This window comes from Cetorhinus maximus, chromosome 8 (assembly GCF_964194155.1).
Source record: "Cetorhinus maximus chromosome 8, sCetMax3.hap1.1, whole genome shotgun sequence".
Classification (NCBI taxonomy): domain Eukaryota; kingdom Metazoa; phylum Chordata; class Chondrichthyes; order Lamniformes; family Cetorhinidae; genus Cetorhinus; species Cetorhinus maximus.
This window is the reverse complement of record NC_135886.1, coordinates 98,507,179-98,534,824: the sequence shown is the minus strand read 5'-3', so window position 1 is coordinate 98,534,824 and position 27,646 is coordinate 98,507,179. Positions and strand designations below refer to the sequence as shown.

Sequence of the window (27,646 nt, the reverse complement as noted above, 5' to 3'; positions counted from 1 at the left end):
TTTTACTCAGATTGAATTAGTTTACGGGCACCAAGTGAGAGGCTGCTGAAACTAATCAAGGAGAGGTTTTTAGGACAGAAGGAGGAAGTCTCCATGTCAGACGATGTAACTGTGTTCCGCGAGCGACTCAGGAGAGCTCGTGATGTGGCTCGAGAACACTTAAAAAATGTCCCAAACAGCCATGAAAAAAAACAGGCAAACATGGCAGGGCGCAAACCTTTCAGCCAAGAGATTACGTGTTAGTGCTCTTATCAATACTGCATGCACCCATAAAAGCCCAGTTCAGTGGCCCGTGCAGAGTAGCAAAGATTATTCCGTTGAGTTTGTTTCTCCAATTAGATCACCTAAAAATCACTCACATTGCAGGGAAATTGAATGTGATTGCGTATACCCTATTCTAGAATTTAGGGACCCAGTTAGAACTGTTGGAATAATCCAGACCAGGGCTAAGACAGTGAATTAAAGTGGATGTGTTTTTTTTTAATTTTGTGTTTTTATACCTTATAATGAAATAAGAGTGAATGTCATTTCATTTCTGTGTGATGGGGAGGTGTTAAGAGGCTATGCCCCTTAGTTTTGAAAATATGATTTTTCAACTTTTAACTGACTGGAATTTTTGCAATTTGAACTGAGACAGGACAAGCTGCTTAAAAATGCAAAGCCACATTTCAAGGTGGAGGTGAGAAACTAACAAATCACACACAGGGGAGTGTGAAGAGAGAGACACTTCCTATAACTCGGACATCAAAAATGCAAGGTACTGCATATTGAAATAATGGTGACCACAGACAGACACACCCAAAAGCTCTTGGAAATACACATTGGGTGAAGTATTTCAAGGGAAGGCTGTCAGCCCACTAGAGAAAGCAAGTGGCACAGGCAGTGTCCAGAAAATCTTCAGCAGAGGAAACAAGTTGAGGCCTCTCCCTCCCCTTTGGAATAAGTGTGTTGCCTGGTTCGAGAAGTCAGCTCTACCAGACGCCTACCAGCAAACTGAGATCTCGTAATTATCACACCTTCTTCTATATCTGACCGCATCCAAGAAACCAGCTAATCCAAATCTGCCACAGAAATAGGAAGTGTCTCTCTCTGGGGAGGTTGAATAGAAGGGAGCCAGTTCATCCTCTCTCACCTGGTCATAATACGTTTCACTTACTTGGTAATTCCATTTGAGGTCACTTTGAATGTGATGCCCCATAGTTTAATGCATGTTTATTGCACAACATGAGCATCAAAGTTGATGGGAGAGAGAGCAGGAGGGTTGCACATGAAACAAAATTCCAATAATAAGGGGAAGGGAGGATGAAATTATTATTTCAAAGATTTCTCCATAGAAAAGGATTCTTGGCTGAATGGACATGAAGTTTGCTGCAGACCCTTGAATTGATGACACTTGATTCAAGCCCATTTTGATTGCACCTCAAGTTTCACTCACCCTGAAACAAGATATGAGCTGAAATGAAATAACAGCTTAACAAGCATTTTTGGCATGTAGCTGGGCCTTTCCATCAACAGATGTGGCATTGATTTTTTTTTTAGCCTGATTTTCCAAAACAACAAGAATTATTTCTTTCATTTTCCTCAGCTTTTAGCACAAATCTTGAATGAGTCAATTCATTTTCTCTCCCCCCGATTTAATTTTTGTCTCCCAGAAGAAATCTTATTCATTCAACGTCTCCTTCAATCTATGAAGGGGGGGCGGGGGTGGGGGGGGCGAAAGCTAAACAAAGAATTTTTAAAAACAAGGGTGAAGCCCAGCATTTGCTTAGATAACAGGAAGTGTGCTCATGCCAGGGTCAGACATGTCCAATGAGGATTAATTGATCAGAGGCCTCAGCTGCTGGAGTTTTCATTTAAAATGACAGCTTCAGCTAAAAATACAGCTTCTTCTTGCACCCAATTAACATACTGTGTTTGATTGCTTAGAGTTTGTAATCACTTAATTTCTTTTCCAGATTGGTCTTAATAACACCAAAACAACTGGTTTCTTTAAGCGACAATTTAAAGTTGCCTTCTTCCTTGATGTCACACACAAATATTTTGATAGTAGCTCAGCAAATTAACTGAGAGGTTCAGACCATTACAGACTAGTTACAGAGTACCAATGAATAAGCACTATAATTTTGGAGTATCAAGTTCCACTAAATATACAAGTTGACGTGACTATCTCTTAATCTATGATGTTCTGGTACTTCCTATTGCACTTATAGACCATCTGGACCAACATCTCCTGGGATCGCAATGTTGGGCCATTTAAAATCCATTAAGCTTGCAAAGCAAGAAAGGATGAGGATGGCTTTGAACAAATACTTTGTTAATTCTTTACAGCAGCATTTCTTTGTTAAAAATATAACTGCAGGTGTCTCAAGCAAGTCACAAACAAAATGAAAATAAATGAATTTAACGCTTCGCTTCTGGCTCGATAAATAAATTGATGAAACTTTTTAAAAATAATCTTTGCATTTTCAGCAATTCTGCTAGCAGATTATGTTGAAGCTGCAGTGGGTACTTCATTGGCTGAAATTTTCTTGTGCTTTTTTTTGGTCAATTTTTTTGCTCAAGTGGAGGGATGTTGATGCTGAGGAAATGAATACTTGCTTTCTCGGCAAACTGTCAGCAGCAAATGCTCCCAGGTCAGCTTCAGTGCTGTTAGATGTACAGTAAAAGCACTGTATACTCTGCCAACAACATGCCTCAAACTAGCCTCTCAGAGGAACATGGCCTACTGCAGCAATTTGGCACCTTTCCAGTTCCCACACTACCCACCTGTGGCCTCCGAGTGAGACTGCCTGTTAGTAATAAATTAGGCACAGGTTTGTGCTGCAAGTCCAGGCCTGCATCGGAAATGGATTGAAATTCAGGCCCAAACATACTTCACACAAGACCTTTACTGCCAACAGACAGAGAAAACTTTCATTCTGTCAATTCAGCCTAGATGTGGATCCAGGTTCCAGCAATTAAATATTTGGACAGTGCTTTTCCTCTTCATCTGAAACAAATTCCAAATAGACTTATAATTACGTAGCAATCATGCACTTTCCATCCCTAATATATACATAAAGATGGAATTCATTCTTTGGAGATGTATTCATGGATACCAGAATGTTGGACTTTATGATTCATGGATAATCGAATTCACGATTACAGACCCTAAATTCAAACACAAGGTCCCTGACCAGGGTAAATGGGTGTGGCACATTTGGCTTTTTCCCCTGACCCTGATGAGAATAATGCTGCATTATAGACCGCATCCAATCTCAAGGGCAAAGGTTACCATATCCCGAGGGAGTTCCCCATGGCAGGATGAATCACTGATGTCCAACTAGTGTTGGAGCCTTGCACAGAGCAAGGTTAACATTTGTAATTAGTCCTACTGCCCTAATCTTGACTTGAGGCTGTAATCAATAATAATCTCTGCCCAGATTTGAACCCATCAGCTTGTGGCAAATGGGAGGAACGCTTAATTTCAATGCATTGAGAACATGTGATGGACGGAGCTACCCACAACCAACTGTTCAGAGCAAAGTTCTGCCATCCTGTCACATCTAGTTGTGAGTGTGGTGCACATTGAAACAAAGCAGGCTCCACAATTCTCAATGATGGGAGAGCCCAGCACATCAGTACAAAAGACAAGGCTAAAACATTTCTAACCATCTTCAGCTGGAAGTACTGAGCGGATGATCCATCTCGGCCTCCTCCTGAGGTCCCGAGCATCACAGTTACCAATCTTCAGTAAGTTTGATTCACTGAAACAGCTGAAGGCAGTGGATGCAGCAAAGGCAATGGGTCCCGACAACATTCTGGCAATAGTGCTGAAGACTTGTGCTCCAGAACCTGCCGTACCCCTAGCCAAGCTGTTCCAGTACAGCTACAACACTGGCATCTACCCAGCAATATGGAAAATTGCCTAGGTATGTCCTGTACACAAAAAGCAGGACAAATCCAACCCAGCCAATTACCGCCCCTCAGTCTACTCTCAATCAGCGAAGTGATGTCATTAATAGTGCTATCAAATGGAACCCACTCAGCAATAACCTGCTCACTGACACTCAATGTGAATTTGACCAGGACCAGTTAGCTCCGGACCTCATTAGGACCTTGACCAAACATGGTCAAAAGAGCTGAATTCCAGACATAAGGTGAGAGAGTGACTGGCCTTAAGGCAGCATTTGACTAAGTGTGGCAAACTGAACTCAATGGAAATCAGAGGGAAAACACTCCACTGCTGGGAGTCATACCTAGCACAAAAGAAGGTGGCTGTGGTAGTTGAGAGACAATCACCAAAGTCACAGGACATCGCTGCAAGAGTTCCTAAGAGCATTGTTCTAGGCACAATGATCTTCTCTCCATCATAAGGTCAGAAGTGGTGATGTTTGCACAATGTTCAGCACCGTTCTTAATCATCAGATACTGAAGCAGTCCGAGTTCACTTACAAGACCTCGACAACACCCAAGCATAGTCTGATAAGTGCCAAGTAACATTCGCACCACACAAGTGCCGGGCAATAACCATCTCCAGCAGGAGAGAATCTAACCATCATGCCTTTGATGCTCAATGACATTACCATCACTAAATTACCCACCAACAGTGTGGGGGTTGCCGCTGACCAGAAACTGAACTGGACTAGCCATATGTGGCTACAAGAGCAGGTCAGAGGCTGGGAACCTTGCGGCGAGTAACTCACCTCCCGACTCTCCAAAGCCTGTCCACCACCTCTCTCAGTTCCTTCACCTCTGTCGCATCTGTTCCGATTATGCCACTTTCCAAAATGGCACTTTTGGCATGTCTTCCTTAACCGAGGTTTCCCACCCACTGAGGTTGACAGGGCCCTCAACCGTGTCTGACCCATCTCCCGCGCCTCTGCCCTCACACCTTCCTCTCCCTCCCAGAACCATGATAAGTCCCCCTTTCCTCACTTTTCACCCCACCAGCCTCCATATTCAAAGGATCATCCTCCGCCATTTCCGCCAACTCTTGCATGATGCCACCATATCTTCCCCTCACCGCCCCTCCCGTCAGTATTCCGTAGGGGCCGTTCCCTCCAGGACATCCTGGTCCACTCTTCCATTACCGCCAACACCTCATCCCCTTCCCATGCAATCGCAGGAGGTGGAGGTGCAATACCTGCCCCTTTACCTCTTCACTCCACACCGTCCAAGGGCCCAAACATTCCTTTCAGGTGAAGCAGAACCGCCTTCAGTTTGGTCTACTGCATTCGCTGCTACCAGTGCGATCTCCTCTACATTGGAAAGACCAAACTCAGACTGGGTGATTGCTTTGTGGAACACCTTCAGCCTGTCCATAAACATGACCTAGACCTTCCTGTTGTTTGCCATTTCAACACACCCTGCTCTCATGCCCACATGTCCGTCCTTGGCCTGCTGCAATGTTCCAGTGAAGCTCAGTGCAAACTGGAGGAACAGCACCTCATCTTCCGATTAGGCACTTTACAGCCTTCCAGACTTAACATTGAGTTCAACAACTTCAGACCATGAACTCTCTCCTCTGTTTACACCCCTTTCTTATCCCTTTTTTCCAATATTCATTTTAATTTTTTATCCACATATTTTTAATTTTTTTTTTATTCATTGCTTTATCCCCTTCTTTTATCCCCCCCTTTTAATCACATTTTCAATCCCCTTTTTTCCCCACCAGTGCCCCCACCACCCACCCCACCCTCACAAGGGCCATCTATTACTTGTCCATGTTGTTCTTTTCAGAGTGCTTACCCTTGTTCTGCTATTATCACATTCTGCTTTCTTGCCTGAATGCCACTATCAGCACCTCCTTTAGCCAGTAGCACTACCATTAACCTTTTGTCCATGATATCTTTGTCAATCTCTCCTTTGCCCCCACCTACCGCTGGCCGTCTACCCAGCTTCACCTGCTCCCCCCCACCTCCTGCCACCTCTGCTTAAACAGTATATATTTCACCACATTTCTACTTTTCTTTAGCTCTGAAGAAGAGTCATACAGACTCGAAACATCAACTCTATTTCTTTCTCCACAGATGCTGCAGACTGCTGTGTTTTTCCAGCATTTTCTGTTTTTATTTCAGATTTCCAGCATTCGCAGTATTTTGCTTTTACTTATCTACCATCTACAAGTCACAAGTCAGGAGTGTGGTAGAATACTCTCCACTTGCCTGGATGAGTGTAGCTCCAACACTCAGGACAAAGCAGCCCACTTGATTGGCACCACATCCACCACCTTAAGTATTCACTCCCTCCACCAACACACAATGGCATCAGTGTGTACCATTTACAAGATGCACTCCAGCAACTCAAAGCTCCTTCGACAGCCCCTTCCAAACCTGCCACCTCTACCACCTAGAAGGATAAAAGGGAGCAGACACATGGGAACACCACCACCTGTAAGTTCCCCTCCAAGCCATACACCATCCTGACTTGGAAATATATTGCTGTTCCTTCACTGTTGCTGGATCAAAATCCTGGAATTTCCTCTCAGACAGCACTGTGGGTGTACCCATGCCACATGGACTTCAGAGATTCAAGAAGATGGCTCACCACCACCTTCTCAAGGGCAGTTAGGGATGGACAATAAATGCTGGCCTTGTCAGTAATGCTCACATTCCATGAACAAATAAAGAGAAGTCTCAACTCCAACGAAAAATATCACTCAAAAATTAGAAGGGTAGCCAAATGAAGAATCCACAGAAAATGAAATCTCACCAGTGTAATAGTGAAGAGGTAGCCAAGTGTTCACTTGAAACAGGCAACTTCATCGTGACCATCATGAGTCTTAAGTGAAATGTGCTTAGTAGCTATGTATAGTGAACATATGTTACTGTTAGGTATAACACACACAATAAAATGAATTATATCTAGATATTTAAAACATGCAAATATGTATGACCATAACCAGAGCAAACAGATTAAAAGGTAACGGAGATAATTATTTTCTGTACATAGTGATCCAGCGTGCACTGTCTGAAAGGGTGATGGAGGCAGATCTGATCATAACTTTCAAAGGGAATTAAATAAATACTTGCCAAGGAAAATGTTGCAGGGAATGTGGAAAGAGCAGGGAAACTCTTTCGAGTTATCAACAGTCACAGATTGCAACTCTTTCGAGTACAATCACAGTTCTTGGTTTCCGGGAGTGGGACATGAACCCACAACCCTCTGATTCAAAGGCGAGGGTGCTATGAACTGAGCCACAGCTGACACCAGTGAAACTGTTTCGAGTTATCAACAGTCACAGATTGCAACTCTTTCGAGTACAATCACAGTTCTTGGTTTCCGGGAGTGGGACATGAACCCACAACCCTCTGATTCAAAGGCGAGGGTGCTATGAACTGAGCCACAGCTGACACCAGGGAAGTTGAACTATTTAGAAAGCTCTTTCAAAGAGCTGGCTTAGGCACAATAGGTCAAATGGCTTCCTTTACTAGAATGCTATGATCCTAATAGTCACTGCATTGCAATCATTGTTACTCTGCTCTTAAAGGGAACTCAGTCCTGGTTGGAAAAAAGCCAGAGTTGGCAGTTTACTAAAACACTGCCTAGACTTTTAAACACCATGCTGTGTCAGTGTCTCTCCTTCAGCCAGTGTATTTTAGGAACAGTCCAGAGCGAGACCAGGTCAAGATGCAGTTTGTAGTTGACCTTTAGAGTTTTGTTCTTTAAAGTAAAACCTTTCACTAAATGGATATGGTGAAAAAAATAAGCTCTTTACTTTAGATTTGCCACTGTAACGCTTTTTGACTGCCTCCGCTCTGTTTTCTCTGATATACTTGTTAGCATGACAACATTTCGCTTATTTTAAAAAATAAGCTATAAAATCTAGCTGCAAGGAAGTAATTAAATTAACAGCATCTATTCAGAAGCTGCTTCCTACCTCTTGTTTCTTTCCTCTCCTGATGGGGGTTGATATTTTGCTAAGGTACATTTATACTGGTGCTGAATGAACCCCCAATAATCTGCCCAGATGGTTATTCCCTATATAGGAATCTAGATAGGGAGTGTCATCTGGCCATTTATCTATGTCAAGCATTGCAACCAGGTATGAACCTGATATCACCTAAGGTTCACAGAGATAAGACTTTCTAAAAGGATTTGTTTAAGTGGGTAGGAGGATTTGGCTGATTTGGCCCTTTCCAACCTGGGAACACTGAAGACTCCTGTGGTGTTATTGTTTGGGACTTATGAATTCCAGTTGCACGCTTGTCGTGGGATGGTAGAATTGGTACGATGGACAGAGTTGGTCAGCAGACACTTCTTAGGTGGAACACATTGTTTATTTACAAAAGGTACTTATCAGCTACACTTGTGTGCTTTCACATCAAACCCTATCTCCAGACTATTGACTACAGACTACTGACTACAGAGGTAGCCCGCACTACTCCTCTATTGGTTACACAAGATCATGTGATCTTCCTTTTTAACATCCTTCTTAAATGTATACCACACATTCCATAATACCACATATTTTCATCCATGTTATGATCAGCCAACTCACTCCAGGCTTGAGGCCCCATATGGAAGGGTAAGTAAATTCTCTTTTAAAACCTTAGTATCAGCAATACAGCAAGCGGCTGCCTACCCAGACTCTTAGCCTCTCCAGTCCACCTCAAAACCCATCCCAGGACGTATGGCTGCACATCATGAATTTATCAGGGCCCTGACTGGCCTGTGGGGTTTGCCAACTTTATGGAGATGAGGCCTAATTTGCAGTGAATCTCGGCCTGACATCTTCAAGCGCATGTCCACACCCAGTGCTTCCCACCAATTTCTAATGCTATTTCAATAAGTGAAGCATTTTGTTACCTTTCACTGAAAATAGAAATGCGAGAAAGAACAGGAACTGAAATTATCTGTTCATCAATAGGCCGGGGCACTTTGATGTGTTAAGCTAGCTGTTAAAAATATCTTCTGCAAACTACTAGCATTAAATGATGAAGTTTCAAGAGAGGAATGGCAAAGATTTTTGAGCTGCAATATTCTTGAGTGAACCGTGCCCCTTATTTGAATTTGGCTTCTATTGAGTCTATAAAACTATACTATTAAGCACTTCTGTTGCAGGAATGGGTACCATAACTAGGTTGATGTATTAAAAGAGGAAGAACAATAAACTTATATTCATGTAGTGCCTTTTTATATCCTCAAAATGCTTTATATTGTTTCAATCGTTACTGTAATCCCTATTTTATGACAAATACAGCAACAGTTTGCACATAGCAAGGTCCCACCACGAGTAGTTGAGATGGATGGCTAATTATTTTTGGTTTTATGATGGTTTCACTTGAAAGGACAATAGGGAGGACTCTGTGCTTTATTGTATGGTTATTAATGGTTCTTTTGCATACATCTGAACAGGCAGATAGAAGCTTTGGTTTAACATCCGATCTAAAAGATAGCATCTCTAACGGTGCAGCTCATAGAACATACAAGGACTAGAAACCACAGCCTTCTGACTCAGAGGTGGAAAGGTGTCCAACTGAACCAAGTTGACACATTGTAAATATTTTTCCTACAAAACAAAGCTCAATAAAGGATATTGAGTCAGAGTTAAATGGAAAATGCATTTGTATCTGATGGAGGCAAAGACAATGGGGTGGTCCGTTTTTAGCAATTCAAACTTCAATTCAGTTATAACAGAATCAACTTTGCTCCCACCTTCCATCCTTCCCTTGCCTTCACATGGTCTATCTCCAATACTTTTCTTCTTATCCCTTCCTCAGCTCCGGGCCAGATTTTCCCTCCCCTGACACTGAGCAAACCCATGTCAAGAGGCCCAAAGTGGAGGTGTGCAGGACCATAATTTTACTTACCAGGCCATTCCAGATGGACATCATTTTCACTGGGGTGTGAAATGTGGTGGGTTGTGACTCGACATTCAAGTAAAGTGATGTCGGAGTCACCATGAAGGTGCCTGCTGCAAATACAATTTTCCATGACATTAGTATTTTGCTTGAGGCAGATAGGTTCCCGAAGACTATGGGAACCACACCAGGTAAATCAATTGTGAGCCTTGGCAGACTCCTGGAGTGGAGGAGGAAACCTTTTGACAGGAAAGTTTAAAGTTGTTGCCAACTTCAAATTTCATAATGTAATGGTGCACTATGATAAGTATTATGTAATGCAATGATTGGTTAAGGGCTTCCTCCTTTAAAAAGTTACATTACCATTAAATTAACCAGCATTGTGTAAGTGTTCACATGCAGAGTAATTTATCTAGTGGATAAAGTGCTCTCCTGCATTCAACAGTATTGGGAATCTGATTTAAACGGGTCCTATGGACGCTGGTTTGAGTCAGGTTGACTTAAAGTCCAGAGATCTTTTCAGACTTTGAGAAAAAAAAAACTGAACAAATGCCAGAGTTCTTTGCTTGAAACTCCATTGAGGCTTAAAAAAACCAAAAAGAGCAGATGACTCAACATCTGATCAGGCAACTTAAAATACTCTATTGTATTGAGCTCTGTAGGATCTGTTCATTCAGTTATGCAATGCAATTCCATTATGAATGCTTGACTGAGCTCCAAGCCTCAATAATAGAATTAGCTCAGCAGGGGTTGTTGATACAGATGTGGAGAGTCTGTGTGCTTGCTTTGACAGTTTTATAAGCAGATAATAGGATTAAAGTTTGAAGTAGTTCTTGAATGACTGTTCACTTGACAGCTAAATGAGCACTTGAGATGAGAATGTTTTTTTCAAGGGGACCTTCAATGGCTGTGTTTGATTGATTTTATTGAGCTTCTAAGAGGGGGTTCTTTTCAACTGGAGTTTGAATGGCTGTTTTTCTTTTATTCCTTGAGCTTTTCAAAGACTTCCTAGTGTTATTATATGGCTCATGGGTTCTGTACATAGTGGCAAGTGGGTGAGTGGTCATGGTGAGTGTATGGGGACATGGGGAGCATGGAGGAGACATGGGATGTGAGGGCTAGTGGTCTAGTAACCACTCAAAGAACTGGGCCCATGCCCCAGTGAATGGATATGGGCCTTCTAACCTGTCAGCCTTGGAATTGCCCACCACCCTTCCCACCTCGGGCGTGCATCAAGAGGTGGCGGTCATGACTCCGGCCTTACCCTAACTTTGGAAGTTGAAAATTCCATGTGAATGGGCTGACTTTTAGAAGTAGGGAAATCAATGTTGGGAAATAGCCCGACTCACACTTCCTGACTTAGAAGGGAAAAGTCCTGCCCGATTTCTCCATTTCTAGGGATAGGCTGTTGACCAATATTCACTGTAACCTCACTGACAGCTACCTTGATTGCACTTCCTCCCATATGGCTTCTTTTCCTGCAGGGTCTCCGGCACCGTTGCATCTGTTCTGGCCATACCAGTGCTTTCAATATGCCATATTTTTATTCAGCTGAGAATTCCACCCCCCCCCCCCCCCCCCACCACTGTGACTGACAGGACCCTCAACTATGTCTATTCCATTTCCCGTACTTCTGCTCTCATCCCTTTCCCTCCCAAAACCACAATAGAGTGTACCCCACCTCTACCTTGTCCTCACCTTCAGCCCCACTATCCTTCACATTTAATAGATCATTCTCTGCCATTTCCAGTGTGATGCCACCACCAAACATATCTTTCCCTGCCCTCCCCTTTCAGCATTCCAAAGGGACAGTTCCCTCCGTAACATCCTGGACCACTCCTCAATCACCCCAACATGGCCTCCCCTTCCTACTGCATGTTTCCATATAAGTGCAGCAAATGCAACACCTGCCCTTTTACCTCTTCCTGTCTCACCATCCAAGGCCCAAACACTCCTTCCAACTGAAACAGTGATTTACTTGTATACCTTTCCAATTTAGTATTCTGCATTTGCTGCTCACAATGCAGTCTCCTCTACATTCATGAGACGAAGCACAGATTGGGCGATGGCATTGCAGAAAACCTCCGTTCAGTTCAAAGGCATGACTCCAAGCTTCTGGTCACCTGTCATTTTATTTTTCCCACCCGCTCCCACCTCTCTGTCCCTTGGCCTCCTACACCATTCCAATGAAACTGACCTAAACTTGAGGATAAGAACCTCATCTTTCCATTGGGCATTTTACAGCCTTTTGAGCTCAACATGGAATTTAACAAGTTCATAACTTCTGCACACATTTTTCTTCAGAAGGCAGTCGTTGGTGTTGATTCCGCTAATCCAATTTACTCCTCTTTTAGACCCACATTTTGTTTCATTATTTGTTCCATTACCATCTCCTTTTACCTTGCACCATCATCTGTTTTGTCCCTTAATCACTCCTGCCTTCCACTTTGCTTTTGTTTCCCACCCCACCTCCCCTCAACTCCAGCACTGCCTCTGCACTGGCTTAAAACGTGTTACATCTCTAATGTTTTCCAGTTCTGATCAAATGTCTAACGTTAACTCTGTTTCTCTTTCCAGAGATGCTACCTGACCTGCTGAGATTTCTAATACTTTGCCTTTATTTGGTCCGGCCTCTTTTTTTTAAGCTCTAAGTCTTCATTAAAAGTAGCCCTTTGTCCAGATTAACCCACTGCACGCTGCAGGATTTCAGTGTTTTATAAATATAGCTCTTCAGGAGAAATATCCAGGGGCTAGCAGATGAAAGTATTCAGTCAAGAGCAACGAGAGTGGGATTGATTGGTCTGGGCCAATAGAATGGCATGAGCCACCAAAAAGTGCCCCATGCTCGAGGATGGTATCACTAACACATTTGGGCCAGTCACATTGAAACTGTGGGTGCAAAATGGTTTTCAACATTAATAACACATGGTGCATCCAGCTGGGGCCACTGGCCATGGGAAGCTTCAGGTGAACCGATAGTGGGCACGTGATTTTGTATACATTGATGTTTTGCTGAACTCCAGATTCTCCACAAGTACAGAACTCTAATGGGTACCACATGTACTACCTTCTCTGTTCTGATCATGTCACTTGAAGCTGGTGTAATGGGAGTGGCACTGATTATAACTGTGTTTGAACACAGCGAAGATGAAATTAGTCCTCAATGAGGCAGATGATATTGGCTGCCTGATTTATGCTGTACCAAATTACTTTCCCCCCGCAAAAAAAAGTGCACATGCAAAATTGGCTGTTAATTATCACTTATTTGGTGCTTTTGCTAAAGAACGATTTCACCCCCTATTAACTATCTCTTTCAAACTTTCCTGGCATTTTCTAAACATGTAGATGTAAGTTGACCAGGCATATAAGATGACCCCCAATATTTTCAGTGCCAAAATGCATGTTTAGGCCTATACGCTACATATAAGTCAACCTCTATTTTTCAGTTAATAAATGCATATTTAGGGCTATATCCACATTAGGAGTTGACCTCAACTTTTCAGCTCAGAAATTGATGTTTATGGTTATATTCACCATAAATGTTGGCACATGGGATCAAGAAGGCAATATGGGCCATGTTACCAAGAGGTTGCACGGGAGATTAAGACACACCCACGGAGCAGGCCGTGCATGGTAACCGATAAACAGATGTGTCCTCCAGCACCAACATCAGCGGTGCATATGCCCAGTATAAAATATAAGTGAACCCCCATTTTTGCAAATATTTTTTGAAGCTTCAAAGGTCGACTTATATGCCGTGATCTATAGTAAATCTTGTTCTTAGTCAAGAGGTAGCTGTCAGTGTATAACGGCGCTTTACTTGTTCAATGACTTAAGATTGCTGTTTGATTTTAAGAAAGAATCAAACTTTCTAAAAGTCATACAATCATAGAATCACACAGGTCGTCATACTTTTTCAGCTCTTCAAGAGTGCTCGGGTTAGCCCTACTCGCTTTTTCTCCTTATAGCTTTGTAAATTTTTCCTTTTTAAGTATATATCCATTTTCATTTTGTAAAGTACCATCGAATCTGCTTCCACCCACCCCTTCAGGCAATGAATCCCAGATTATAACAATTTGCTGAGCAAAAAACTCATCTCGTAATATCCAACAAGGAACACAGATGGAACATGCATGTACCTGGGGTTTAGATAAACAAAGGACGTTGAGATTCGGTATCATTTTGCAGTTCTATTTGCCTCTGTGTTCAGTTGAAATTCAGTAAAACTTTAAAGCAGTAAGTTACAAATTGAGTACCCCCTCTGGATATCAAAACATTCCCACAGGCCCTGTCCTAACTTTCAAAGTGAGTGTCTGCTAAGTGAAGGAAAATAGTGCTATTACTGTAGATATGTTACTTTGTTCTTGTAAAATAACATGTTGGTAAGACAAAACAAAAATCTGATGGCCTTGTGGACCCCTGAAATCTCGACAGAGAACCTCGTTTGAAACCTTTTTTAATCCAATATGGTGATTTGGGCATTGATAGCAAGGCCAGCATTTATTGACCATCCCTAGTTGCCTTTGAGAAGGTGATGGTGAGCCACTTTCTTGAACCGCTGCAGTCTATGCTGCTTAAAAAGATCTAAGATCAGTCATGGTGGAACAGTAATATATTTTCAAGTCAGGATGACTTGGAGGGGAGCTTGTAGGTGGTGGTGTTCCCATGTGGTCTGCTGCACTTGTCCTTCTAGGTAGCACTGCTCGTGGGTTTAGAACATGCTACTGAGGGTGACCCCACCAAAGCAGATGGAGAAATTTGAATGCAATAAAAATATGGAATTAAAAGTCTGATGAAGCTGGTACTGAGGGAGCCTTGATAAGCTGGTGCAGTGCATCTTGTAGGTGGTATACACTTACAGCACTGGCGGTGGATGGGGTGCCAATTAAGAGGACTGCTTTGCCTTGGATAGTGTTGAATTTCTGGAGTGTTGTTGAAGCTGCACTCATCTAGGTAATAATGAGTATAGTGGGGAGATGGTGGTGTAGTGGTAATGTCACTGGACTGGCAACCAAGGCTAAATGTTCTAGGGACAAGGGTTCAAATCCCACCATGGCAGCTGGTGGAAATTAAATTAATAAATCTGGAAGTAAAAACAAGTTTCAGTGTTTGAGCATGAAACTATTGTTGTAAAAATCCATTTGGCTCACTTATGTCCTTACTGGTCTGGCCTACATATGTCCCCAGACCCACAGCAATGGAGTTGACTCAACTGCCCTCTGAAATGGTGTGGTAAGCCACTCAGTTCAAGGGCAATTAGGGATGGGCAACAAAACACCCACATTCCATGAAAGAATTTTTTTATATATAAATCCGCTCACAGCAGGATTTCCAGTCTCTGACTTGCTCTGAGGAGCACAGTTAATGTTTCGAGTCCGTATGACTCCTCAACAGAACTAAGGAAAAATAGAAAAGAGGTGCAATATAAGCTGGTTTAAGGGTTGGGGGGGGGGGGGGACACACAAGAAGAGCTGGATAGAGGGCCAGTGACAGGTGGAGATAACCAAAAGATGTCACAGACAAAAGGACAAAGATGTGTTGAAGGTGGTGATATTCCCCATGTCCTCACTTATCACCCCACCAGCCTCCGCATTCAAAGGATCATCCTCCGCCATTTCCGCCAACTCCAGCATGATGCCACCACCAAACACATCTTCTCTTCACACCCCCCTGGTGGCATTCCGCAGGGATCGTTCCCTCCGGGACACCCTGGTCCACTCCTCCATCACCCCCTACACCTCAAACCCCTCCCACGGCACCCTCCCATGCAACCACAGAAGGTGCAACACCAGCCCCTTTACTTCCCCTCTCCCCACCGTCTAAGGGCCCAAACACTCCTTCCAAGTGAAGCAGCATTTCACTTGCACTTCCCTCAACTTAGTCTACTGCATTTGTTGCTCCCAATGTGGTTTCCTCTACATTGGAGAGACCAAACGCAGACTGGGTGACCGCTTTGCAGAACACCTTCGGTCTGTCCGCAAACATTACCCAGACCTCCCTGTCGCTTGCCATTTCAACACTCCACCCTGCTCTCATGCCCACATGTCTGTCTTTGGCTTGCTGCATTGTTCCAGTGAAGCTCAACGCAAACTGGAGGAACAGCACCTCATCTTCCGACTAGGCACTTTACAGCCTTCCGGACTGAATACTGAGTTCAACAATTTTAGATCATGAGCTCTCTCCTCCATCCCCACCCCCTTTCCGATTTTCCCCCTCCTTTTTGTTTTTTCCAATAATTTATATAGATTTTTCTTTTCCCACCTATTTCCATTATTTTTAAATGTATTTCCATCCATTGTTTTATCTCTACCTTTTAACCTTTTTCGATTCCTTCACCCCACCCCACCCCCACTAAGGCTTTCTGTACCTTGCTCGTCCTGCTTTCTACCCTTAATTAGCACATTCCTTTAGATAATATCACCACCTTCAACACCTCTTTGTCCTTTTGTCTGTGACATCTTTTGGTTATCTCCACCTATCACTGGCCCTCTATCCAGCTCTTCTTGTCCCACCACCCCCCACCACCCCCACCCCTTAAACCAGCTTATATTTCACCTCTTTTCTATTTTTCCTTAGTTCTGTTGAAGAGTCATATGGACTCGAAACGTTAAGTGTGTTCCTCCCCGCAGATGCTGCCAGACCTGCTGAGTTTTTCCATGTATTTTTGTTTTTGTTTTGGCTTTCCAGCATCCGCAGTTTTTTGCTTTTATCTGACTTGCTCCTATAGCCACAGTATTTATGTGACTGGTCCAGTATTTTTCCTGGTCAATAGCGACTCCCAGGATCTTGCTAGTGGGGAAATTCAGCAATAGTAATGCAATTCAATGCGTAAGAGACCCGTGAAATAAGCATTGCTCTTTTTATAGTTTCTAGTTTAAAAGAAAGAAAACACTAACTCTTTACCAGATTAAAGATGTACTTATTGGATAGTAATCACAGAGCATCTCTATTAATGTTGGACCAACAAGTCAGCACCTCCCTCCCTTACACCAATTGTCATGAAAACCCATCTGATTCACCAATTTCCTTTAGGGAAGGAAATCTGCCATCCTTACCTAGTCTGGCCTACATGTGGCTCCAGATCCAGACCCACACAGAAATGTGGCTGACTCTTAACTGCCCTCTGAAATGGTATGGCAAGCTACTCAGTTCAAGGACAATTAAGGATGGGCAACAAATGTTGGCCTTGCCTGCAACACCCACATCCATGAAAAAGAAGTGTATTTTCCAATGCCTTCACAAATAGGAAGTGACTGTATATGGTTGTGTATTTTTTTTTTATTCTATCATGTAAGTGTCACCGACAAGGCCAGTGCATGTTGTCCTTCCTTAATTGCCTTTGAACTGAGTGGCTTCCCACACCATTTCAGGGGGCAGTTAACTGCATCACTGTGGGTTGGGAGTCATGTGTAGGCCAAGCCAGGTAAGGATGATAGGTTTCCTTTACTATAAGACATCAGTGAACCAGATGGGTTTTTACAGTAATCAATGATAGCTGTCATGGTCACCATTACTGAGACTAACTTTTAATTCCAAGTTATTAATTGAATTGAAATTCTGCCAGTTACTGTGGTGGGATTTAAACCCTTACTCCCAGAACATTAGTCTCAGGATTACTAATCCAGTAACATTACCACTATGCTACCACCTCCCCAGTAAGATGCTATCTTAGCATATGTTGCATCACCATCCTGTACTCCAGCATCCTTGAAAGCAGGAAACCAGTGTTATAACAGGTCAAAAGGAAGAGAACTGGAACTTGGCTTCCGAGATCTAAGGGCTTTGGAAACCCAGCTGTGGAACTGCTTTCCGTGGGGCAGCTGGGGTGGGGGCTTGTTGTTCTTAGTAAGTGACCTGTGCAAGTCCCCGTGCACTGGATCCTGCTGGTTAGTCAATACCATAGTATTGTTTTCTCAAACTTTTGGTCAGAATCTCAGAGGAAAGTACATTGCACAGTGTGATTGAGGGAAATCTGTTGCGCAACTAACTAATTGTTATAGCACACTTAAGAATTTGTTGCTTGACTGTAAGCTACTGATAATAGCAACAACTGGCAGGAAAAGAGCAATTAATGTAAAATCCATGGATGCAAATATACAATTATAGTAAGACTTCCTTGTTTTTGTACTCCAGTCCCCTTGCAATAAAAATGGACATGTCATTTGCCTTCCTAATTGCTTGCTGTACCGACATGCTAAACTTTGGTATTCCTTGTACGAGTATACCAGAGTCTCTGTGAACATCAACATTTTAAAGCTCCATGTCTTTTAAAAAATATTCCTCTATTCTTACTACCAAAGTGAATAACCTCACACTCCCCCATATTATACTCAATCTGCCATCTTGTTGCCCACTCACTTTACCCCTTTATATCTCTTTACAGTCTGTGTTTATTCACAGCTTATATTCCCACTTAGATTTGTATCATCAGCAAACGTACATGCATTACTCTTCGTCTCTTTGTCTGCATCATTGACATAGATTATAAATAACTAAGGCCACAATACTAATCTATGCAGCACTCCATTAGTTACAGCCTGCCAACCTGAAAATGCATCATTTATCCCTACTTTTTGCTTCCTGTCTGGTAACATATCTTCTATCTATGCTAATATATTACCCCAACTTCATGACGCCTTATTAACCTGTTGTGTAGTACCTTATTGAATGCCTTTTGGAAATCCAAAGGATATTACATGCACAGGGTCCCTTTATTTATCCTACTTAGTTACATCCTCCAAAAAATCCAATATATTTGTTAAGGAACTATTTCCAACGTGTTAAAACCATATTGACCCTGTCTTTCATACGGCGATCTTATAAGTGCATTGCTAGGATTTCTTTAGTAATAGGAATTCTTTAATAATAATATCTATTGTTTAAGTACACCTCTGCTCCTTTTATTTATAAACTTGCATGAAAAATGTTAGGAAATAAGTCATCGTCTAAAATACACTGTGGAGGCTGGGAAGCCAGTTAGCATGGAGACATAGCAATGGAAGATTTAACAAAATCAAAAGATTACATTCTTTCAGCATTTTTAAAAATAAAGTTTGTTGCACCTGTCCTTACTTTCAACAAGTCCCATTTACCCATCATCCCTGGGATCACGAATCTACATTGACTCCCAGTCCGGCAACACCTCAATTTTTAAAATTTTCATCCTTGCTTTCAGATCCCCCATGGATGGCCTCACCTCCTCCATATCTCTGCAGCCTCCTCTAACCATACACCTCGGCATGATCTCTGCCCTCTTCCAATTCTGGCCTCCTGCACATCCCGATTTTCTTTGCTCCACCATTGTTGGCTGTGCCTTCAGCTGGCAAGACCCCAAGCTCCAGTATTTTCTCCTTAAACCTCTCCAACTCTCCTCCTCTAAGACGCTGCTTAAATCACCCCACCAGCCTCCACATTCAAAGGATCATCCTCCGCCATTTCCGCCAACTCCAGCATGATGCCACCACCAAACACATCTTCCCTTCACCGCCCCCGGTGGCATTCCGTAGGGATCGTTCCCTCCGGGACACCCTGGTCCACTCCTCCATCACCCCCTACTCCTCAACCCTCACCTACAGCACCTCCCCATGCAAACGCAAAAGATGCAACACCTGCCCCTTCACGTCCTCTCTCCTCACCGTCCAAGGGCCCAAACACTCCTTTCAAGTGAAGCAGCCTTTCACTTGCATTTCCCCCAACTTAGTCTACTGCATTCGTTGCTCCCAATGCGGTCTCCTCAACATTGGAGAGACCAAACGCAAACTGGGTGACCGCTTTGCAGAACCCCTACGGTCTGTCCGCAAGAAAGACCCAAACCTCCCTGTCGCTTGCCATTTTAACACTCCACCCTGCTCTCTTGCCTACACGTCCGTCCTTGGCTTGCTGCACTGTTCCAGTGAAGCCCAACGCAAACTGGAAGAACAGCACCTCATCTTCTGACTAGGCACTTTACAGCCTTCCGGACTGAATATTGAATTCAACAACTTTAGACCTTGAACTCTCTCCTCCATCCCCACCCACTTTCCGTTTCTTCCCCCTTCCTTTTGTTTTTTCCAATAATTTATATAGATTTTTCTTTTCCCACCTATTTCTATTATTTTTAAATCTATTCCTTATATGCCCTGTTAGTCTTTCCACCCCACCCCCATTAGAGCTGTACCTTGTGTGTCCTGCCATCCATTCTTAATTAGCACATTCGTTTAGATAATATCACCACCTTCAACACCTCTTTGTTCTTTTGTTTGTGACATCTTTTGATTATCTGCTCCTATCACTGCATGCTTGTCCCTACAACCACACACCACCCCCACTTCTCTTCCCCCACCACTCCCCCCCCCCCCCCCCCCACCTTAAACCAGCTTATATTTCACCCCTCTCCTAATATTACTCAGTTCTGTTGAAGGGTCACGACGACTCGAAACGTCAACTTTTTTCTTCTCCGCTGATGCTGCCAGACCTGCTGAGTTTTTCCAGGTAATTCTGCTTAAATCCTGGTTCTTTGACCATGCCTTTGATCACCCAACATAAAACAAACATTGTGGTTAGGTGTCAAATTTTTGTTTGATAACGCTCCAGCGAAGCGACTTGGGGCCATTTAACTAATTTTAAGGCACGATATAAATGCAAGTTGTTGTTAAACGGTATCACCTCAGGGTGTGTTCAGGTGGAATACTACTGTTCCCCTCTCTCTTCCCTTTCTTGCCTCCTTCTACAAGTAAGAGGACACTTTGCCAAACATTTCAGCTGCACTGTTAACCATCCCCACATATTGTGCTCCTGATTAGAGAAGGATAATTGTAAGGATGATTCCTGTTTACTTATTTATTTTCATTGCATTATACAGCATTCCTTGATGCCCCAGTTACCAGATGAATTCTACTTGGAAGCAAGTTTTCTCCGCCATCCACACTTTAATCCCACTGACTTTATATCACTCCCTATTGGTGGCGATTTATGCCACAACCAGAATTAATGAAAACCAAATATGAAGGAAAACCAGTTTCCAAAGCAAGTAGCAACGAAATGAAGTAGGTTACAATGCTCCATATGAGAATCAACAACAGATTGCTGCAGTCTTCTTTCCGATACCGCACGCAATATTCACTTCGATGCAGTCAATACATGGAAGTCAGATGAGAAAGAGGTGAATACAAATCAACAACGTAAATGTGAATGTGCAAATGATCACAGAATGTAAAATAATTCTAGCTTACTATTTTTGTGGTGCTGGTGTATTTTTTGGAATGGATTCCTTGGAAAGACAACTCATATGCTAGAAAGTACAAGCTTTGTTCTCTTAAATCATAATTCGATTTGCAGAATTAGCACATGGTTGAGGTAAAAAAAAAAAATTGAGCATTTCTTTATGTTGAGTAGTTTTATATTAGGTTAGTTTTGTATGTCATATCAGTGTGGAACAGAGCAACACAGGAAACTTAACTGCCCAATGCAAATTTGCAGGATATCACTCCAGAATCTCTTCATAAGATGGTTTGTTAATATCAGCTGTGGCTCAGGGCTCACTGTCTGCCCCAAAGTAAGAACCTTATATGCTCAAGTTTCACTCCAGAAACTTAACTAAGATTCAGATTCTTGGTCCTGAGGCGGGATGCACGGGTTGGGAAAAATTTGAGCAGTCAATCAAATCGTGAAGTTAGAACCCCCTGCTGGGATAATGATAGGTTGTGGAAAGCAGCCAAGCATTCATAACAACATGGTGGTTGCTGTTAGGTTAATTTCAACAACAGCTAGTGTAATTGATGCAACAGAGATTTTTAAACCTCTTACTAACCCAGGCAAGATGGTTTTTTTATTTTTCTAAAGGGTTGGGAATTTAAAAAACTTCAGAAGCTGACGGTTCTACAGACCTAATCCACCCTTCAAAAGAAGTTACATCTACTCTAAAATTGATAACAGGCACACACTATGGGTTAAGCCCCTTGCTACAGCAAAAATTGGATCTGTTTGAGCTCAGCACCAAGTTCAAATGGCTCTGCTGAGTTCAGATTTCCCTCACGTGTAAGTCACTCCCCACACCAGCAAAAATGGGATCTGTTGGAATGGGGGCAGGACTTCCAGATCCATGTCCTTCCTGCCATTTTGGAAGATGCATGGAATCTCTACGCAAAATTTCACAAAAATCCAAGCCCGATTCTTCAGTGTAGTATTCATGCTGCACTGTCAGAGATGCCATATTTCAGATAAGACCCGAAACCAAAGTCTCATTTATCTTTTCAGGTAAATGTAAAAGTTCCCACAGCATTATTCACAGAGAGGGTCTTGCTGTAGCTGTCATGGAAGAGCTGTGGAAAGCCCCCAAAAAATGGTTTATGCACCATTTGTGCAGCTTTTTTGCATCACTTTCGTCTAAATTACAACAGACAAGTGGCAGATGCCCTACAGATATTCAACCCCCCCCCCCCCATAATCTGGTCATTTATCTCAGTCTGGTGGAGGTACCTTGCTGTACACAGGTTGGTCACTGTGCTTCCTACATCACAACAGTGAAGTGCATTGGGGTACCCTGAGGTTGGAAAAGGCACTGTATAAAGGCATGTTTATTTTTCCTTCTGTTAATTCGAAGATTATTACCTCGGAAATAAACCAGACACTGCCACCAGTGTGATCTCTTATATGGTTGGAAGAAATATTACCTGTCTTTTAAAGAACTATTTACATGTTGAAGTCTCTATGGGAAAGGGGACAAGCTGCCTTGGTTCAGTATTTCCACTGGTTGCAAATATCATGGAATTTTCTTGTCACTGAAATGATGGAAAATGGAATAGAGAGGCAAGAGTCTGAAATATTTATATCCATGAAATAAATGGGATTATAATATTTGCTGATTGGTGCATGAATTTGCTTTGATAAAACACTGTCCAAGTCAGGATACTTATCAGGACCAAGTGCTTCTCTGGTAAAAGCAAAAAACTGCGGATGCTGGAAATCCAAAACAAAAACAAAAATAAAAATACCTGGAAAAACTCAGCAGGTCTGACAGCATCTGCGGAGAGGAATACAGTTAACGTTTCGAGTCCGCATGACTCTTCAACAGAACTAAGGAAAAATAGAAGAGAGGTGAAATATAAGCTGGTTTAAGGGGGGTGGGCAGGTAGAGCTGGATAGAGGGCCAGTGATAGGTGGAGATAGCCAAAAGATGTCATAGACAAAAGAACAAAGAGGTGTTGACGGTGGTGATATTAGCTAAGAAATGTGCTAATAGGTGACATTAAGGGTAGAAAGCAGGACGAGCAAGGTACACCCCCTAGTGGGGGTGGTGTGGGGGGAAGGGATAGAAATAGGCTAAAAGGTAGAGATAAAACAATGGATGGAAATACATTTAAAAATAACGGAAATAGGTGGGAAAAGAAAAATATATATAAATTATTGGAAAAAAGGGGGATCGAAAAGGAGGTGGGGATGGAGGAGAGAGTTCATGATCTAAAGTTGTTGAAGTCAATATTCAGTCCGGAAGGCTGTAAGGTGCCTAGCCGGGAGATGAGGTGCTGTTCCTCCAGTTTGCGTTGAGCTTCACTGGAACAATGCAGCAGGCCAAGGACGGACATGTGGGCATGACAGCAGGGTGGTGTGTTGAAATGGCAAGCGACAGGGAGGTCTGAGTTATGCTTTCAGACAGAGCGAAGGTGTTCCGCAAAGCGGTCACCCAGTCTGCGTTTGGTCTCTCCAATGTAGAGGAGACCGCATTGGGAGCAGCGAATGCAGTAGACCTTCTCTGGTCCCTTGCTGAGCTCCCACAGCACATACCAGAGGTGTACTTTGACTATCAGGGGAGAGCTACTCTTGAGTTTCCATCCTGCCTGGGTGCCCCCCACCCCCCCCCACCCCCCCAACCAACCCTCAACCCCACCCCAGAATAGGCCTGTCTCCCATTCCCACCCCCAAACTCCCCAGCTGAGTCTTATATTGGAAAGCGGGACAGGAAACTGGGATTGCAGCCGCAGGTCCAAGAGGACAATCAGTTACTGTGTTGCTTATCGCTGGCACTGAGGCCTGAAAATAAATCATCCTGGAAAATATGCGGAGCAGTGCAGAAAACCACTGTAAAAACAAACTTTACGTGAAATCTCAAGGGTGCCCCCACAGACTCTGGTTCATGTATGTCCCTGGGTCAACCCCCACAGGTTTTCCCGAGACAGTCCTCCACTGCGTCACTTAATTGTCAACTAATGAGCAAAGCAAGGCCGAAGGCTTCGCCCCCCAACCATCACATCACCATTATGAAGTTGGGCCTACTACAAGCAATGGCCTAGTGATATACTGTGTGAAAAGCCTCAGAAAATGCTAAGATAATGGAATGGAGAAGGTTTGAGCTAAGAAGTTTTTGCCAGGTTTTCCTTTTTATGCACAGCCATATGGTGTTGCAGCAGACTGATAAAACCCACATTCCAATACTACACTAGTTAATTCTTATGAACCTGTTCTTTTAAAAAAAAAGCTAAAAACTATATTTCTGATTATTAAGTACATATATCTGAGTCTAGAAAACAGTGTAGATACCTTTTTCTGTCTGCCACTTTAATGCAGGTGCTTACATGTCTATTTTAAAATGTGTTAAAGTCGCCGCTAAAATAATGAATGAATGATAATAATAATAAAATATATTTACGTGCTACTACAAGCAATAATTGAAGTTTCACTGCTATTTTTTTTAAACTCAGCCGTCTGTGAATCTGAGACTGGTGGCTGAAAAAGCATGAAGTGGTTTTAAGGTGCTTCAGGGAGTCTGGCCTATACACGACTCCTGGTCCACACTGCGATCGACTTTTAACTGCGCTTGAAGGTGGCCTAGCAAACCACTTAGTTGTGGCAAATAGGAAAAAGTTCTTAGTCCACCAGCTTCTCAGGGAAATCAGAGATGTCCAGTAATAGATTGGCCTTGCCTGTGGCGGCCACATCCTCAGAATGAACTAAATTTAAAGCTTAATCAGCAGAGCTCTCCTCTGATAGTTAAAACGTGGGCTGTGAATCAATTGAACCACCTACCAGGACAGCAGATGTACTCCTGAGGCCACAATGATACATGTTTCTAGAGCGTAGACAAAGCAACAACTTCCTGATTGAAAAATCCATGGGGTAGATTTTCATCCTATCACCCAATGTAAAACTAGCATTGAGGATCAGCCATGCATTATAGAAGTTGTTTGATTTTCACCCACTCCACCTTCCCTCCCCCAATGAAACTTTACACCCAACTTGCAAGTCTGAAAATCTAACCCTGTGTGTTATGCTTATCAACTACACACATTATCTAACAATCTGATGTAGAACTACTCAAAAGGTATGCTATAATTTTAATGTTGATGCTCAGCCAAAATTGCATTGATTCAAAAGCGAAGGCATAACCATTTGAACCTCTCCAATATTTTAATTCTTCTGCATTCCTGTTAACAACAACTTGCATTCATGTAGCATCTTTAATTTAGTAAAACATTCCAAACTGCTTCATCAGACAAAAATTTACATAAGCAGTACCACAAAGGCAGTGAAAACTGATGCAAAGCTTGATAAAAGATTAAAGTTTTCAAGGAGGGCCTTAAAAAGGTGGAGAGAGCGGTAGAGAGGTTTAAGGAGGGGATTTCAGATACTTAGGCTGAGCTAGCTAAATGCATGGCCAACAACAGTGGGTGAAGAAAGTGAGAGTTGGGCAGGAGACCACAGTTGGAAGAATGCTGAATGCTCAAGAATGTTGTAGGCATGCAGGAAGTCAGAGAGACTGAGGTTTTGGAGGACCAGAAGCCAGTGAACAGAGGGTAATTGGTGAGCAGGACTTGATGTGAGCTAGGATACAAGCAATATTTCAGAGGATGGAAGATGGGAGGCTGGCTAGCAGAGCTTTGAAAGAGATAGGCCTGGTGGTTACAGTAACATTGCAGCAAGACCTATCATTCCTTAGGCAGGTAATAAGAGAAGTTAACAAAAGCAGTTATAGTATTTTCATTAACTTTTCAAATCTCTGTTCTTACCTGTAAGTGCTTAGAAACACATGGGCAACATTTTCCCCCAGTCGGAGAGGGGGTGCGGGCGAGCAGGCAGGCTTCCGGTCAGGAGCATGCCCTTTTACGCGGGAGGGACAATTAAGGTCCGCCCAGCATGACATCAGCCAGGAAGCGCTGTGCGCTCCCTGTGTGGGTGGGGGGGAGGGGGGGGGAATTCCCTCAGCCAGGAGTGCGCTCTTTCGCGCACGTGCACGAAATTCCTTCTGTGTCTATTCGTTCAGCACAGAGTGGTTTCCTATATGAGCTGGGACGTGTCCATAACTTTTATTTAAACATTTAATAAAAATTTAAATACCCTTATAAAATCTCATCCCGCCCGCGGATGAGGTTTCATGTTTTTTCCCTTAAGGTTGGACAGGCAGGTCCATTAATCATGTTAATTAGTTTTTTTAATGGCCTTAATTGGCTGTTGACAGTTCGGCAGGTGCGCAGCCAATTCAAACTGAAAATCCAAATGACGCGGGGTGCGTCCTGACGTTCCCCCGCGTCACTTTACTCGTCGGCGAGCAGGGCCCACCCCCGCTCACCGACCGGAAAAACCTGCCCATGAGAAGTTGCAGTTCATCTTTATGGTACTGACAGCAGGGAGAATTTTAACTCCCAAAAGCGGGTAGAACTGGGTCAGATGACATGTAGAAATTTAAAATGTAATGGTGGTCGAGCAGAGCACAAGCAACCAATCAGCTTGCACGAGGCAGGCAGACCATTTAAACATTACAATGAGGCTGCTTGCTTCCAAACTGACCAGCATTTATCAGCTTCTCAGTCTGGCTAGCTGTGACCAGGAAACAGACACAAGAATAGAAATCAGATCCTGATCGTGAATTCAGCAGAACCAGTGGGAAACAATTCTTTTGGATTTCCCACCTCAAAGCAGCCCCCCTTTTATTCCCTGCCTGAGCCAATATTCTTCAACGATTCTGTAGGTGTCCAAACCAAGCAGTCCTTGTCCATATGCAGCAAGACCTGGACAACATCCTGGCTTGGGGCTGAAAAATGGCAAGCAACACAAATGCCAGATAATGACCATCTCCAACAAGAGAGAATCTAACCATCTACCCTTGAGATTCAATGGCATTACCATCACAGAATCCCCCTTAAATCAACATCCTGGGGGTTACTATTGACCAGAAACTGAACTGGACTGGCCATATAAATACTGTGGCTACAAGAGCAGGTCAGAGGCTAGGAATCGCGTGACAAGTAACTCACTTCCTGACTTCCCAAAAGCCGTCCACTAAATACAAGGCTCAAGTCAGGAGTGTGATGGAATACTCTCCACTTGCCTGGATGAGTGCAGCTCCAACAACACCCAAGAAGCTTGACACCATCCCAGACAAATCAACCTGTTGGATTGGCACCCCATCCACAAATGTTCACTCCCTCCACCGCCGACACATAGTGGCAGCAGTGTGTACCATCTGCTGCAGGAACTTACCAAGGCTCCTTCGACAGCACCTTCCAAACCTGCGACCTCTACCACCCAGAAGCACAAGGGCAGCAGATGCATGGGAACAATTAGGGATGGGCAATAAATGCTGGCCTAGTCAGTGACGCCCACACCCCATGAAAGAATAAATCTAAAAAAAAATCATCCCATTAGTTTTAAGATATCTAACAATAATGAGGGAGAGGATCAAAACCATAACTTCTAAAATACTTTTCAAGAACCATTTTTGGGTTACTGGATTTAACAAGGGGCACTGTCTTGCAGTACATTCGGATCCACTTTTATCCTCTAGGAACATTAGAAATGAGAATGTGTCATTCAGAACCTTCAGCACTCAGCTTATAATGGATGACCACACCTCAAATCCATTTAACCGCGATACATGATACCCTTATATA

The 27,646-nt window shown here is 43.1% G+C and overlaps 1 protein-coding gene across 5 annotated transcripts in view; it reads right to left on the bottom strand.

Moving 5' to 3' along the window:
* The window catches only part of lpar4 (lysophosphatidic acid receptor 4), a 42,979-nt gene that overhangs the window by 5,157 nt on the left and 10,176 nt on the right, over positions 1-27,646 (bottom strand). The window contains exons 1-2 of one of the 5 annotated variants that reach the window (XM_078547296.1): positions 18,982-19,164; positions 15,107-15,181 (exon numbers count right to left, since the gene is read on the bottom strand). The exons of 2 other annotated variants lie outside the window; for them this stretch is intronic. The gene's annotated coding sequence lies outside the window, so the exon portion shown is untranslated. Of the gene's footprint in view, positions 1-15,106; positions 15,182-18,981; positions 19,165-27,646 lie in introns of those variants that run through there. 2 more of the 5 variants (XM_078547295.1, XM_078547297.1) reach the window with 2 other exon arrangements.